The 16,621-nt window shown below is 46.1% G+C and overlaps 1 long non-coding RNA gene across 1 annotated transcript; it reads left to right on the plus strand.

Moving 5' to 3' along the window:
- The first annotated feature begins 5,857 nt into the window (after positions 1-5,857).
- Positions 5,858-11,047, plus strand: Gm9991. The gene is made up of 3 exons (XR_878398.1): positions 5,858-5,971; positions 6,534-6,858; positions 10,285-11,047. It is a non-coding gene; the product is annotated as a predicted gene 9991 (long non-coding RNA).
- Positions 11,048-16,621: the final 5,574 nt, after the last annotated feature.

Genomic DNA, 16,621 nt, shown 5'->3' on the forward strand with positions numbered 1-16,621 from the left:
AAACCACTAAGAAGAGAATTGTGCACATGTAAATGGGAAGGAAGTCATAATGATGGCAGGAGAGAAAGTAGAGAGAACCCTAAATTCAAAAAGCCTGAATGTGCTTGATATCCTGAAATAGGCAGCAATGGGGGTTCAGTCAAGGTGCACTCAGCAGTCCAATTCTGGTTTTTCTATGAGGACAGAGATGGTAAATGAGTGCTTGCTGAATTAGGAGAATGAATTCTTCCTTAGGTGAGATAGGAAGACTATAGGGAAGTCAAAGTGGCTAACATCAAAGATGTAGAGTACAGAGTAGCACAGGCTCTGTATGTATGACTCATATGAGAAGTAGCTGGATACTCTGATGGAGCCCACGGAGGGAGTGACAGAACTCAGAGCTGACCACATGTGATCTCCTGAGGCCAGCTGAGATCACACATGGATTTCTATTGACGGACAGAGCTAGGGATGAGACCCCAGGGCACTCCAACATAGATCTTGAGGCATAGATCTGCAAATGTGCTGAGACATCCATTTCCTTCATGTTCAGTAGCCCGGTTACCTCTCCCTTACCAATGAGCCTAAACATGGGGCTCTCCCTGTGCCTTCTTCCTCGCTCTCTGCTTGACAAATCTTCCAGCTCCCAGCTCCCAGCATATGGGCTGTATCCAGGCAGAGCATGTTCTAGAATGTACTGTTGGCTTAAAGAGCCAAACTCCCACTGCTTTTAGTGAGGATGTGTGACCGCAATGGCATTGTAGGGCTTCACCAGCTTCCTTTTGGCTGTACCATTCCAGATGCTGGCCCTGTGGGATTATGGCTTACAGCCACATGCCTTCTGGGAATTGTCCTCAGGCCCAGGGAATATCTGACTCAGGGTTTTCCTGATCCCTGTGATGACTCAGAGCTAGGCTGGTTTGGGGTGTAGAAAATGGAGATGCAGGCCCATAGAACTGGCTGGAGTATTGGTGAGGAGCCATCCTTGCTACCTCCAGAAATCACTGGGGAGCTTATTTGAATTCTGGAGGCCATAGCACAGCCTCTGAAGGGGCCTTTCCTAGCTCCTGATGACAGATTTGTGAGCTCTAGCTATGATTATGGGCTCTCTCTCTGATTAGCGGTTTCCTGTGTACCCACCCTCAACAGTGAAGGTTAAACCTACAAGAAGAGTAGAGTGATGGCCCTTGGTCTAAGGCTAAACACTGAAGGGAAATGAACAGAAGAAAAAGACAGGCTTCCTTCCAAAGAAGAGGAGATTAAAAATGACCAGGAGCAGTGTTGTGAGACAGTGTGAGACAGACATGTTCAGAGTGGGATGACCAGAGGCCAGAATACCTTTTCAAAATAAGACATCAAAGTATTGAGAGCGTAGCTCAATGCAAGAGTCATCTGCTTCCCTTGGAACATACTGTCTCTCCACAAAGACTGCCCAGTCTCTGACAGGCTCTTGGACAATCGTCCATATTCATCATCAAGAAAGCTTTGTGTGGGTTTCATAAGAACACTTTACTCCAGAGCCCATCTGCAGTGCCATCCAGTCCTGGCCCATAAGAAAAGACTTAAGGCTTAAGCAGGACTCTTAAAAGGCAGAGCCTGTAGCTCTGTCTATCTTCCATCAGCAATGTGACCTGGGCTGTCAGGCTGAGCAGGTCTGCCTTCCACCCAGGTCACTGTGGTCACCTCTAAGACCTGGCCCTTGTCTGTCACACCAACTGTTCCTCTCCTTTCCAAGCACCATTCACTGTCATGGGCATCACCATTACTGATGCATGCCAGGTCCCTCTTCTCCATGACACCTGTCACACTCTGAGGCTGAGATCAGACAAGAGGCAGTAAAGTTGCCAAGGACATGTGGCCAGCCAGAAGATGGACCCATTGTCCACAACTGCAGAGCTTTTAGAAAGACTCTTCGGGATGGGCTCAGCTCCAACAATGGCTCAGAGTCAGGCAACCATCCTCGAAAGCCAGGCTTCACCTGTCACCAGGCCAAAAGGCTCATAATCACGCTCATGGCTGCTGACCATGAACTGATCCACTTCAAAAGCAGCTTCACATCTAAACCACTCTGGGAAAAGTAAGACACCCTCTGGAGAATTCTTGTGGAATGTTCCATTATGCAAATGGTAGTATAAATTCTCCCAAGAGTAGTTTTCCATTGTGTAAGGAGCTGAAGAAGCTTTCAGTCCCATAGGAGGAACAACAATATGAACCAACCAGTACTTCCAGAGCTCCCAGGGACTAAACTACCAACCAAAGAGTACACATGAAGGGACCCATGACTCCAGCAAGGATGGTTCAATACACAGAAATCCATTAATGCAATCCACTATATAAACAAACTCAAAGACAAAAAACACATGATCATCTCATTAGATGCTGAGAAAGTATTCAACAAAGTCCAACACCCTTTCATGATAAAAGTCTTGGAAAGATCAGCATTTCAAGGTCCATACCTAAACATAATGAAAACAATATACAGTAAACCAGTAGCCAACATCAAACTAAATGATGAGAAATGTGAAGAAATCCCACTAAAATCAGAGCCTAGGCAAGGCTGCCAATTCTCTCCCTACCTATTCAATATAGTGCTTGAAATCCTAGCCAGAGCAATTAGACAACAAAAGGAGAAAAGGAATACAAATTGGAAAGGAAAAAGTCAAAATATCACTATTTGCAGATGATTTGATAGTATATATAAGTGACCCCAAAAATTCCACCAGAGAATTCCTAAACCTGATGAACAACTTCAGAGCAGTAGCTGGATATAAAATTAACTCAAACAAATCAGTGGCCTTTCTCTACACAAAGGATAAACAGAAAGAAATTAGGGAAACAACAACCTTCAAAATAGTCACAAATAATATAAGATACCTTAGTGTGACCCTAACTAAGGAAGTGTAAGATCTGTATGATAAAAACTTCAAGTCTCTGAAGAAAGAAATTGAAGAAGATCTCAGAAGATGGAAAGATCTCCCATGCTCATGGATTGGCAGGATTAATATAGTCAAAATGGCTATCTTGCCAAAAGCAATCTACAGATTCAATTCAATCCCCATCAAAATTCCAACTCAATTCTTCACCAAGTTAGAAAGGGCAATTTGCAAATTCATCTGGAATAACAAAAAGCCTAGGATAGCAAAAACTATTCTCAACAATAAAAGAACCTCTGGTGGAATCACCATCCCCGACTACAGAGCAATTATGATAAAAACTGCATGGTACTGGTACAGTGACAGACAGATCAATGGAACAGAAGTGAACACCCAGAAATGAACCCCCACACCTATGGTCACTTGATCTTTAACAAAGGAGATAAAACCATCCAGTGGAAAGAAAACAGCATCTTCAACAAATGGTACTGGCTCAACTGGCGATAACATGTAGAAGAATGTGAATTGATCCATTCTTATCTCCTTGTACAAAGCTCAAGTCTAAGTGGGTCAAAGAACTCCATGTAAAACCAGAGACACTGAAACTTATAGAGGAGAAAGTGGGGAAGAGCCTCGAAGATATGGGCACAGGGGAAAGATTCCTGAACAGAACAGCAATGCCTTGTGCTGTAAGATCAAGAATCGACAAATGGGACCTCATAAAATTGCAAAGCTTCTGCAAGGCAAGGGCACTGTCAATAAAACCAAAAGGCAACCAACAGATTGGGAAAATATCTTTACCAATCCTAAATATGATAAAGGGCTAATATATAATATATATAAAGAACTCAAGAAGTTGGACTCCAGAAAACCAAATAATCCTATTTAAAAAATGGGGTACAGAGCTAAACAAAGAATTCTCAACTGAGGAATACTGAATGGCTGAGAAGCACCTATAAAAATGTTCAACATCCTTAATCATCAGGGAAATGCTATCAAAACAACCCTGAGATTCCACCTCACACCAGTCAGAATGGCTAAGATAAAAAACTCAGGTGACAGCAGATGCTGGCGAGGATGTGGAGAAAGAGGAACACTCCTCCATTGCTGGTGGGACTGCAAGCTGGTACAACCACTGGGGGGGGGGGGAAGAAAATTGAAAAAAACAAAACAAAACAAAACCAAAGATGTATTTGCATGAGAATAGTTCTTGGTAGGGCTTTGGTAGAAGAACATAAGCAGAGGAAGCAACATTCCAGCTGGTCCTTTCAGACCAGAACAGACCAGCAGAATCATGGCTTCTGTTGTAGATACCTCTGGTGACAAAAGTCAGGCATGAGGGGGAGGCAGTCATAGATTAAATAGCCTGCTGGTGAGGATGGTCTTCTGGGGGGCACACACCCATCACTGCTCTAGCTGCATGCCTCCCCCAGGGCTATCATAAGCTGTGTATGTAGGTGCAGCAAGTTCCTTGCTCAGTATTTAGACAGCACAGTTGGTACCATACTGACCTCACATCCTAGCCAGACATGTCTATCCAGCCCCTCCACTCACAGCAGCCCCTGATTAGGGGAAGTGCTGCCCCTGGATTTACAGATGGGCTTCAGACAGTCTACAACTTTGGATTGATGCTCACAGACATTTACCCCCATCCTCCTACCCAGCTCTATGGAAAGAATGTCTGCTCTCACTGCAGCAACATTGGCCTTAGCCATGGGCATGCTTTGGCCAATGGAATGTGAGCTGTCACTATGCCTAAGTGGTTTAGTTGACTGTCATACCCTATCATCTGCTACTGAAGGATTTAGTGGTTGCTGCTTCCCTTTCAATCCAGACCCCAGAACAAAGCCTGGATGCAGAGCTGAGGGGATTCCAAGTCCCAGAGCAGTGCCGAGCTGATGCACATAACCTGAAGTAAAGGTTGCCCACTGAGTCCAGGTCTAGCCAGCTCAGCTGCAGAGGATGTATAGATTCAAAACATGGGTGTAAATATCAGTAGAAGCCAAGAGTCATCTGTTATGTAGAACTACTCGCCGTATGTGGTTGTGTGGTAACCAAAGGTAAGGAGGGGCTAGATTCCTGGGTTCACTAAGTCCCTGTTCTTTGAATGACAGAGCAAAAGGTGTGGAAGCAGAGATGAGGGGAAGCTGGGGAGGGTCCCCTCTGCATGCAGTTGAAGCTTCCAGACCATACAAGGACACAAGTAGAACATAGCAGCTGTTATGAAGAAGGGATTGCTGGCAAATCTCCCTAGATTTAGGTCTCTAGAATGTTTTCCACATGTAGTTTTGACTTGCTCCATTTAACAAAATTACACCCAAGAGAATCCCTATGCTTAATTTACAGGTCCACATGTCCAGGCACACCCTTCCCCTTGTGTCTAAATTGGGTAGCAGTGCCCAATTTCAACCTTGTACATGAAGCCTGTGTGCTTGATGTAAAAGCAGCGACAGGAAGAGGGGGCACTGTGAAGCTGTTATGACACCAGGTCTGTCTGTTCTGATGCCAGGTGTCTTGGTGGGCTGATGCCCAGACCTTCCCCTGTCTGTCACATGTTCATGTCATGTGGGGTAGACGGTATGGACTGGCAGGTGAGGAGGAGTATTGGCAACCACTGAGTACCACAGCATCCAGTGTGCTCAAGTTCAGGGTTAAATAGTTTGTGTTAGAATCTCCATCTGTTTACTATAAATGTCCCTCTTCTCGTGACATAAATTAAGAAAGTACTTATGATCCTTTATAGCTTTGCCTTCTTCCTTATTCCACTGGGTAAAAAAGTCATCCTGTGGTTGTAATTTACAAGTATGAGTTTAAAAAGAAACTACAACTAATCTCTCTCTCTCTCTCCCTCCCTCTCCCTCTCCCTCTCTCCCTCCTCTCTCTTGCCTTCTTCCTCCCTCTCCCTCTCTCCTTCTTCCTTCCCTGTCTTTCTTTCTGTCTCTCTGTCTCATTGTCCCTCCTTCCCTCTTTTCCTTTCCTCTCTCCTTCCTGTGCATGTGGAAGCCGGAGGTCAAAGGCTGGTGTGATTCTTCAGGACATCTGGGACCCGAGACTGGCTGATTAGTCGAGGCTGACTGCCCAGGGAGTCACAAGGGTCTACCTGCCCCTGCTCCGAAGAGGTGGGACTATAGGCACACACCACCAAATCCCACTTACTATGTGTATGCTGGGGATTGAGGTCTCCACAACTGCATGGCAAGCACTTTACTGAGTTATCTCCCTAGGACCCAGCATCCAGCTTTCTTCAGTAAAGTTGAAGCTGCCCTTAAGTTGACTCAACTTGTAGAGATTGAAGTGGAATGTGACTAGTTCCTCGGTGTCCACATGTGGCAGTGCCATAGAGGGTGTCCTAAAATAAATCCATAAGCCATTGTGACAGTGCTTCATGATCCACATCTGCATATGAGGTACACACACACACACACGTGCACACACACACACACACACACACACACACACACAGCCACTCTTTCAAAGTCGTCAGCAACCAACAACAGGGCTTAAGACTGAGCCCAAGGGTTTCCTGGCCATCTCCTCCATACTCTCTCTACCTCACAAAGCCACCAAGGGCACAGGTGTCCTTACCCCCACCAAGCAGAGAAGCTCGTTGGGCTAGATTCTCTGTCATGAGGGTCTTCCCCACCTCCTGATCTCTTCTCTCCTTCTCACCCTGACCTACAGGTCTCTAAGGAGGTGGAGCCTTTTGTTCGGGGCCATTATCTTATGTTGTACCCATCTGAGCCCATTCATGCCTGCTCCACAGAAAGTTGAAGCCCTGAACCACTGACAGGCAGGAGCAGATTCTCAATGGCCTCACTCAGCATGGTGTGCCGTCCTCACTCAGCCTAGTGTGCCATCTTCAGAACTGGACAGATGCCTGGCAGCTTGAAGTACACAGTGACAGAGTCAACTCTGCAAACACTGAATGAAATTCTGACTACAGTATTCCCAGAGCATGCATGGAGAGGAGCCACCTCAGCCACTCAGGGAGTACAGAATCAAGAAGGTAAGTCAGGGTCCCTAGGTTGTGCTACCAACTTCCAATCACCCTCTGTTCACTGAACCAGAACACTGTCAGAGTCTGAAGCCAATACTTGGTGCTTACAGGAATGCCTTCTGTCCCCTTTGGCATGCTGGTGTTTCCTGTTGATGCCCCCCTGGTTGTCACAAGCCTTTGCTGTGACAGACAAACAAGAAAAGCTGGAGGGTGAGCTAAGAATGTTGTTTAATTGCTTCTCCCACCTTCTCTGCAAAGCTGAAAATTGGGAACAGAACTCAGAGCTGAGCTGGTTTCTCCAAGGGCCCATGGTGCTTGCCTAGGACTTTACAGGTGTCCAGGACCCCATGTCCTTCCCTGAAGGCATACACACATTCTGAATGAGTCACCTAGAGCCTGGGACACCCTAGAACCCAATCTACACTTTAGGAAGCATGGCCCTTTTTGAAGTTATGATGATTGGTTGAGTTTCTAGAAAGTTCTATGCTATTTTCTACACAGCCTCGGGGTGGTTGTATGTAGGTTTGTTTGACTTAGGAGAATAAAACCAACTTTTCCATGCGGCCACAGCTTGCTAGCTCTGTACCACTCTGGAGAGTTTGGCTAAGTCTTAACCCACAGCCCTCTAGAAGCATCCAACGTTTTGGAGAAAGAAGAGCTCAGGATACATACCCCACCCCGTGTCTCTCTGCTCTGAACTTTCTTGGAGCTGTACATGTCTTGGTGGTCCCATCTCTGTCTGCTCATGGGAGTCTCTGAGGCTGAGTCACCCACCCTGCCGCCTCTTCTTCAGTAAACTGCCACTGCCCCTGGGCTGAGTCACAGTCTGAATCCCACGGATGCATTAGTGTCCCTGGGGCTTTGACAGTCACACAGCCAAGACATTTGTTCTTAATCGTATACCCATCCCCACCCAGCAAATGGTCAAAACTTCCCAATGGGGATTGAAACCACAAGTGTAAGGCAGAAAACTTAACGAGCAGCTATTCCTGCCTGGAAGAGACTCCACTTGGAGAATGGAAGTGTTTATCTCATTGGCATTTGGAGGAAGAGCAGGTTTTTTTTAGGAGATGTGATGGCTTTTTCCACTAAGGTCAGATACTTTCTCAGTTCCATGGCCGAAAGCTCTCTATCAGTCCAGGACTGTGGGACCAGAAGACAGGCTCTGGCAGCTGTCCAAGCTCTGGGAAAGGGAGGGAGTCTGTTCTCGGGCAACAGCTCTCACAGCGTTGCCTTTGAGGAAAGGGTAACTGATTGCCCACAAACCCGGGGTAGCAGCCTCCCCCACCTGAAGTCTGGAAGGTTTGTCCTATCATTCACAGGCTCAGACAGGAAGTCCCCACCCCCAGCCCAGTCAGCTACTTCCACCTCAGTTCTCAGTTTCTGGCTCCCACCCACTGCCGCAGCCTGGAATTATCAGTGGGGTGTTCTGCCTCATACCCACCTGGCTCTTGTGTTTCTGGGGAGGACTGTACATGATGTCAGCATTCTGTAAGAAATCTGAGAGCAACACACAGCTGCTCTCTGGCCAGTTCAGTCAGGGACCCAAGGGGGTCTGGTGGCAAGCACAAACACCTCAAGGGGAAATCTCCAGGACAGAGGAAGGCCACTGAGAGACCCTTAGAGCAAACTCACCATCAAGTTCCCTTAGGAGTCAACTAACGTCTAATGAAATATGACATACAAGGGGGGATGGATAGGATATTCTAGAAATGGCTGTGAGTGGCTTAGATGTGGGGTGTGTTATTTCACTTTTCCTATCACTGAGACCAAATCCCTCTAAAGACCCTTTGAGGGAGTAGGATTTATCCTGGCTGGTGGTTTTAGAGGGTTCAGCCCATGGTTACTCTTCCCCATGAGTATGGGGAGAGCATCATCCTGGTGTCAGGAGTCTGTGAAAGGGGCTGCTACTCACCCCTTTGCCAACAGGAGGCAGGAAGGGGGTTGGTAAAGACACCAGAGAGAATATAGTCCCTAGAACCCACACCCAGGGACCTTCATCCAGCTAGATGCCACCTCCTTAAGTTTCCTCTAAAATTAGTGCTACCAGCTTGGGATGAGGTATTCAAAACATGAGCATAAGAGGTAAGTTTCATATTCAAACTCTAACATGAAGTGCTCCTCCAAAGGCTTCATCCCCAGGTGAGAGTGCTGCTGGGAATTGAAGGGATCATAAAGACTCGGGCTTCATCAATGATCTGATTCAGTGAGGACTCTGACTTCAACCTTACCAATGAATTACCCTACTAATGAGTTCATAACCTAAAGGGACTAGAAGGAGAGAGGGTTTGGTTGGAAGAGGTGAGTCACCAGGGGCATGTCTTTGAAAGGTCTATCTTGCCCCTGTTTCTGCTTCTTGGTTTCCCTGGGGTGAGCAGCATCCACCACACAGCTCCTCCCTCCATGGTTATGTTCTGCCTTATCACAGGTCCATAGCAATGGGGCCCACAAAACCTCTGAAGCCACAAACCCAAATCCTCCTTTTAAGGTATAGACATCAAGGATCCTGTCACAGTGCTGAAAGGCTGACTAATACATGAGTCCACTTCTGAGCCATTAACCCTGCTCCCTCAGAGCCAGTGCATGGGTGCTACCACCCACCCCTGGCATCTCAGGCACATCCCTGTTTCATTCTGACAGGACATGGTTCTTTCTTGAGGTGTCAGCTTCACGTTTGGACACTCTGGAGAGCCATATGCCTGAAGGGCTTTGTCTGAATCCTCACAGGTTGGATAGCATGCAGCTCCCTCAGTACGAATCTGTGCTGAGATGGAACCACATCTCTGAGCCCCAGGACATGTAGCTTTTGGAAACACAAAGAGGAGAATTATATATTGGGAGGGACCTGAAGTGCACTGGATCCTGATTCTACCCCTCTTTTCTATCCTTTTGTTTGTCTGTCTGACTTCCTGATTTCTGACACTGGGTGTGTTTTGGGTCCAGGACCTGGCTCCATACCAGGGCCTATTCTGTTTGATTCCTTGATTTTCTGTAATTTCTGCAATGAACTGCCACATTCTTGTTGGCTTAAAGTAACAAAGAGACTAGAAGTCTGAAATAAGTGGCAACCCACGATACAGACAGGCTTCCATCCCTCTGGACACTGCAGAGGAGAAGCCTCCCCCTCCTTCTCCAGCTTCTGGTGTTGACTTGGGCTTGGCTCACTTCCATCACTGCCTCCAGGGTCATGTGAGCTTCTCCCCATGTATGTCACATCTCCCGGTGCTCCTTTCATAAGGATGTGTATGACCATGTCTGAGCTCACCTGGATATTCCTGACCACCCTCCCCTGTTTCCAGCTAACATTTAGGGAGTTAGGGAAATAACATTTAGGGAGGAAAGCCACAGAGAAGATCATAATGCTAGCTCACCAGTTCCAGCTGTGGCATGGATGTCTGTGGAGATGGGAATTTATTATCTATCTTCCACCCCCAGATCTGAAGCTGACCCTTTGCATTCCTACTGAAATGCAGATAATTCCTAAGCCTTCCAGACACCAAGGTCAACCAAAAAGGCAGCATCCGGTCCTACTGCAGACCATGTCTTCTGCCTACATGTCAAGCTGCACGTGTCACCCAGCCCAGAGTACAAATGTCAGAGTATCACCGGAAGCCCTGGCAAGATGCTGCTTTCAGAGGAGGTTCTGATCATCTCCATGCTTTCCTGTATCTGAAAGCCTCTCACCATGTGTGTTACATTGCTAATGCAAAGGTACAGCAAAGACTCGAGGGAAAGAGAAAGAAACAAATAAAAACTATAACTCATTCCTAGTGCAGAGTCTGCTGCGCATAGGGAAGGCAATAGGAGTCACGCATTTGTGTCTCCAGATGGTGTCAAATGTACACAGGGAAGATGCATCTCCCTGGAGCAAGAGGTCTCAGTGCAGGTGGGGGGAGGCGGGGCCACTGATGGGAGTAGTGGGAACATCTGGACCCTTGGCTCCGTTGGCTTAGCCCCTTGACAGGAAATCAAATATTATAGAAAGGAAAAGGGTCGTGCCTGTGTCCCGGGTGTGAGAGACTTGCAGGACTACAGAGAAGGTTGTGGTCATCTCTGCTTGACAGCATTGCAGCTGTGCTGGACCGCACTTGAGAGTATCTTAGCTACCACAACAACAGGAAGTCATAGGAGCTCACATCTATCCTTCTCGGCATCCTTAAATGTGCTTTCTACTGTTCTGGGCAAACATTGAAGGACAATTCATGAAGAAAATGGAAAATTCTCCCCAAGGTGCCTGCTTCCTACCAAGATCACTCCTGAAAGCTTATGTGAACTTGGTTAAAATATTTGCTGTCTGGCTTATGAGATGGCTCAGAAAATAAAAGCTCTTGCTATGTAAGCCCGATTATCTGAATTCTATGCCTGGAACACACTATGGAAGGAGAGAACTGACTTCCAAAAGTTATCTTCTAAGCACCACACAAGTGCCATGGCATGTGTATGAGTGTGCACATGTGTGTGTGTGTGTGTGTGTGTGTGTGTGTGTGTGTGTGTGCATGATGCCCCATGGCAGCTGGAAGCAGATCCTATGTTCCATCGTAGAACCCAAAGAACACACCTGGAGGAATTTCATTCTTTCCTGAAGAATTCTGATTTTTTCCTTAGTGGATTTCAAAAACAAGTAAATCCAAGCATTGCATAACGTATCTAATTAACATGCAGAAGGGAGATCCTCAGTCATCCATCACTAGTCAGTGTTCTTAGAAGAAATTAAAGCAGGGTAGTAATCACTAGGAGGCAAGTAAATGGCTGTCATGTGACTGACCCTAGGGAGAGGTGATGAAATGTCTATTCATCCCAGACAGGGCACAGACAACACACTAAAGAACACATTCTACCCAAGTCTAGCTTAGTGAACCAGTTTATTGGGATTATTTATAGGAGCATAAGTGGCTCAAAGGCCACTCTATCACCAAGAAGCCCATTGCAAACATAGATGACAGTTCATAGAGGATGAGTTCCTGAAGCTCCCTGCATGGCTTTGAAGGTCACTGGGTCTGCCAGAGAGTCTTTTCTACTGAGCAGTTGTTACTGCTTGTATAACCCTGGGGGCAGGAGGGGGGGGTGCTGATGAATCCTGTAATCTCAGGAACTTCCTGGGACTTGTGAGTTGTTTACTTCCTGAACCTAATTATGTTTATTCCTTAAGTCTTCTTGAGCCTCTTCTGGAAGGCTCAGTGCTGAGAACATTGCTACAGCACTGGGGATTTCTTCCAGAAGGATTGCCTGATAACTGTTCCCAGGGGAAAGGCCCAGGATGGCAGCCTTTCAGGAAGCATCAAGCCATTAAAACAAATCAGAAACTGTTTTGCTAATTGTTTGAATAAGAATCCTCCATAATTCTCTGGAGCATCTGTGCTTTCCTAAGCTGGCTAGTCTTGCAACTCCAGTAGCTGAGGACTCAGCTGCCTTTGCTGCTAACAACTGGAGAAAACACTATATAAATAGAATCCTCAGCTTGGTGGCAGTTTAGAGATGTGTCTATCCAAATGAACATCTTTGCGTTTTGCTCTTCCAGGATTTGAGGCTGTATTTTTGGTTTCATTTTAGAAAACCTTGGAAAGGCATAGAAAAGGTGCCAGCATGCTTTGTAACCATCTACACAGGTTGTTGTGTCTGCTCCCTCCCCTTGGGGCAAAATCTCCTGGCTTGCCCTGGAGCACTCTACTTCCTCTCTAGTGTGACAGATAGTTCTCAGCTCTGCTGCTCTGCACCAATGATTGTGGTTTATCTGGTCTAGGGAAGGTTTGAGTGTGGGAGAGGGGAGGTGTTCAGAGGCCCCCCTGAGGTGCTCAACTGGAGCCAAGATCAAGGCCTTTGATCCTGGAACTCCACCTCTACAATCTCAGAGCTGGCATTTTTCTACCAGACAGGGCACTTTTATCCTTACCTGGATGAAGATACTCTGGTCTCAGTATTACCTTCAGGGCCAGTTGTTTCCAGGCTTTAGGCCCAGGCAGGTACGTGTGGGCAGGGGAGAGTTGTTTTTTTTGTTTGTTTGTTTTTTTTTTTTTTTTTTTTTTTTTTTGAGCCTACAGAGCATTTGAATGGGCTGGAGAGATGGCTCATCAGATACGAGCACTTGATACTCTTACAGAAGACTGGAATTCTATTCCCAGCACCTTCATCTGGCAACCTGTAACTCCAGACCTAGGTGATCCAACATCTTCATTTGGCCATGCATATACAGACATATACACAAGCAAGCATAAGTAAAAATAAAGTAAATAGTTAAATTAAAAGGGGACATTTGACAGAAGATGCTCTGTCAAGGTGATCTGGCCAGGTGGACTCACTTCTATGAAGAAAAGGATGAGAAGAAATGGAAGAATATGTGGTCCAGATAGACAAATATCATAGGAAACTTGGCTAGCATCACTAGTGTTGAGATGAGACACTATGAGAAAACACAACTTGGGCAGGAAAGGGTTTGTTTTCCTTGTTTTTTCCGTTTAACAGTTCATCATCAAAAGTAGTGAGGGCAGGAATTCCAACACACGTTTGCTAGCCTGGAGGCAGGAGCTAATGCAGGATCTTCCAGGATGTGGTCTTTTATTTGTTTGTTTGTTTGTTTGCTTTTTTTGAGACAGGGTTTCTCTGTGTAACCCTGGCTGTCCTGGAACTCACTCTGTAGACCAGGCTGGCCTCGAACTCAGAAATCCACCTGCCTCTGCCTCCCAAAGTGCTGGAATTAAAGGCGTGCGCCACCACACCCAGCTCCAGAATGAGATCTTAAGAAAACATTTTCTCAATTTAAGTTCCCTCAACTCAGATGATTCTAGTTTGTGAGAAGGTGACATAAAAACCATCTGGGACAACAAAAAGATGTTCCTGTGGGGCAGGAAGCTAGCCAGGAACTACCCCATGCAGTGGAGTGGGAACTGTCCCTGCCTAAGGTGCTGTGCAAGCACATTTGATACATGAAAAGATGTTTGCAAAATAGCCAACTACCTTGAAAAGTTCCAATTAGTGGGGGAGGGGGTAGGCTCTGCTGCTTTAAAAAAAAAATGTGCGTATAGGAAGTCCTAGTAAAGCAGATATGTAGTGTCTCCCAGCAGCAAAGAGGGATGGTGGTACACTCAGAGCTTGGGAACTTGGGCCTAGGAACTAGGTCAAAAAGTGGGCAGGTTCACTGTCAAGGGTGTGTTGTGATTATGATGTGTGAACCAGATCCACGGGCATTGTGCTGCTGGAGTTACCAGAACTGCGAATCCAAGTAAAACAGACACAAGACTCTGCAAGATGCTTGTGAAATTGATCCTAGCACAGGCCTGCCCAACCTTTTCTTCTGGACTCACGGAGATAAAAGGCAGGACTGTTTGGGTCATCTGGTCAACCGCTATCTCTAAGTTGTGTCATGCATGCCTGGTGCATAATATTTTCAGTTCTTATTGTGTGAAGTTCCATGGATGTGCTTTCAAATGAAGTTTTCCCTGGAGGTGTCAGTTTTATCTGAGGGCACAGAGAACATGGAAGGGCAGAGATGCAGACAGCAAGGTGTCTGCACTCCCTAGACTCTCCCCGGCAAGGATCAGGACCAGTTGCATTTTGGATATACACAGCTCATTGGAGTAGAACATGGCCTAGAACAGAGCAGGTCTCATCTTCAACAGACTCTGATACCAGAGAATCCCAACACTGTCTGACCTTCTGCTAGCCCAGGAGGATCATTCTCCTCCCAAGCAGTTGTGTCCAGTTTCACCCCTGGGTGGCTTCAATGTGCCCATTGGGCTCCTCACATTGATTTAAACTCAAAGCAAAGTTCTTTCTCATTGGAACTCATAAAGTAAGCTATGAATCTTGGGAACACTTCCTTGATTGGATCACTATATGTCTGTGAGTATAATGAGCTTAGAAGAGAGTTCCAGATCCCTAACATGGATCAATAACAATATGTTCAGAAGGTGTAGTGAAACACAGGAAACCCTGCTCTGTTGCCATATTCCCTGGCACACACGTAACTCTCTGCCATTCTCTGCCACTGTCCATGTACTTAAATATCTAAAGATATGTCTGATGGCTTTGGCCTACCCTGTGCTGAGATACAGACATATACTATGAAAAAGAGATATCACATATAGTTTTCATAAAAATACACACCCTGGAAAAAAAGAAAATGATCCTTACAAATTGCAAACATATGCTAGTCAGACCAGTGACACACATGTGCACACTGCAGGATGCACCAAAGCCTGAGGTCTCTTGGCCATCTGAGTAGGAGTTGAGCAAGCACCAATCAACTTGGCCTTGCTGCCCTGTGGCCACACTGCAGCCTCTTCTTTCCATATGTTGTGTTCTTGTTCTGAGAAATCCCGGCTCTGAGTAGTGAGCACATTTTTGGACTCCAAACCTAATGTCATGTATGGCTTTGGATTTTATTTTAACCAAACTGGAAAAAAATCTCAGTGTCCAGATCAGAGAGGGTCTGTCTCTTGTTACTCTGGAGGCTTCCAGCAGAGCTAGCCAAAGAAGGCATGAGGAAGAAAAGATGGACTCATATCAGCCTGGCCCAAGGTCTGCACTCTCCTTTCTTCCTCTCCCCGTTCAGAGTACATATCTACTATTTCAATGGCACCACATAGTGTCCTCCATGAAGGAAACTTGTGGGTTGACCCTATGCAAACAGCAGAGAAGTGATGTGTCACACATAAGACATCCCATAATGAACATGCATGACAACCAGGTAACACAGGCAATGAGTTACAGCAAAGGCCAGAATCTTCTACACCAGGACTAGTGCCAGAGGGAACAGACATCTCAGGGAACCCTTGAGAATTTCAGTAAGTTGAGTAGGTATGTACCTAGAATGTTGGCCAAAGGCCCCTTGGGTTAATGCTTGGTCCCAAATGTGGGAAGCCACATGTGCCGTTGCAGGGTGGCGCTGGCTTCCACTGGCCACCACGCATACATAGGCAGTAAAGTTTTTTTGCCAAGATGAGGTTTTGAGAATTAACCAAAATTAACCAATCAGATGAGAGAGAAGTTAACCAATCAGATGTGAGACATGCAAATAAGGTGGTAAGCATAACCCATGCATAGCCAATCCGGGTGTGAGACATGCCTCACCTAGGCCTATATAAGCAGCACCAGTTCTGGGCTTGGGTCTCTTCACCTCTGCAATCAAGCTCTCCCAATAAACGTGTGCAGAAGGATCCTGTTGCAGCGTGGTGCCGAAAACCCGGGAAAAGAAACATCTTTGGGCATGAGCGAAGACCCCCTGCTACAGGGAGGATTCAGAACTGCATCGCGGGGAAGGAGCGGTTAATAAAGTGTTCCCATAAAACAGACTGCTGAGTAGGATCCGACTGCGTGGATTCAGAACTCTTCAGCTGAGGAACGGTGGTACCAGTAAGTCTCCCAAATTGATCCCCAGGTTAAAAGGGGATATGTTTTTTAAGAAAAAGGAAAAGAAAAGGGAGGAAAAATAAAAGGAATCAGTGATAAAGAAAAGGAAATAGTGAAGGAAAGGGAAAGGGAAGGAAAGGAAGGAAGGAGAGAAGGGAAAGAGAGAAGAGAAGGAAAGAAAGGATTGAGACGATAAGGTTCCCGGTTTTGGGACAAGTTAAGGTTCATGAGTTATGCTTTTTTCTCCCATTGACCCTTTGTGGGTAGGTCTGATAGTTTTGGTCTTGTTTGTTCTGATATATGGACTCTGTTACTGTTTGAAACTGTGTGTAGAGGCAGTCAAGACAGGTCAGAAAATCCTTACAGAGCAACAAGAAAGTATGCCGGAAGAGGAGAAGGGCTTAAAAAGAAAAAAGAAAAAGAAAGG

This window comes from Mus musculus, chromosome 1 (genome assembly GCF_000001635.26).
Source record: "Mus musculus strain C57BL/6J chromosome 1, GRCm38.p6 C57BL/6J".
NCBI classification, from domain to species: Eukaryota; Metazoa; Chordata; class Mammalia; order Rodentia; family Muridae; genus Mus; species Mus musculus.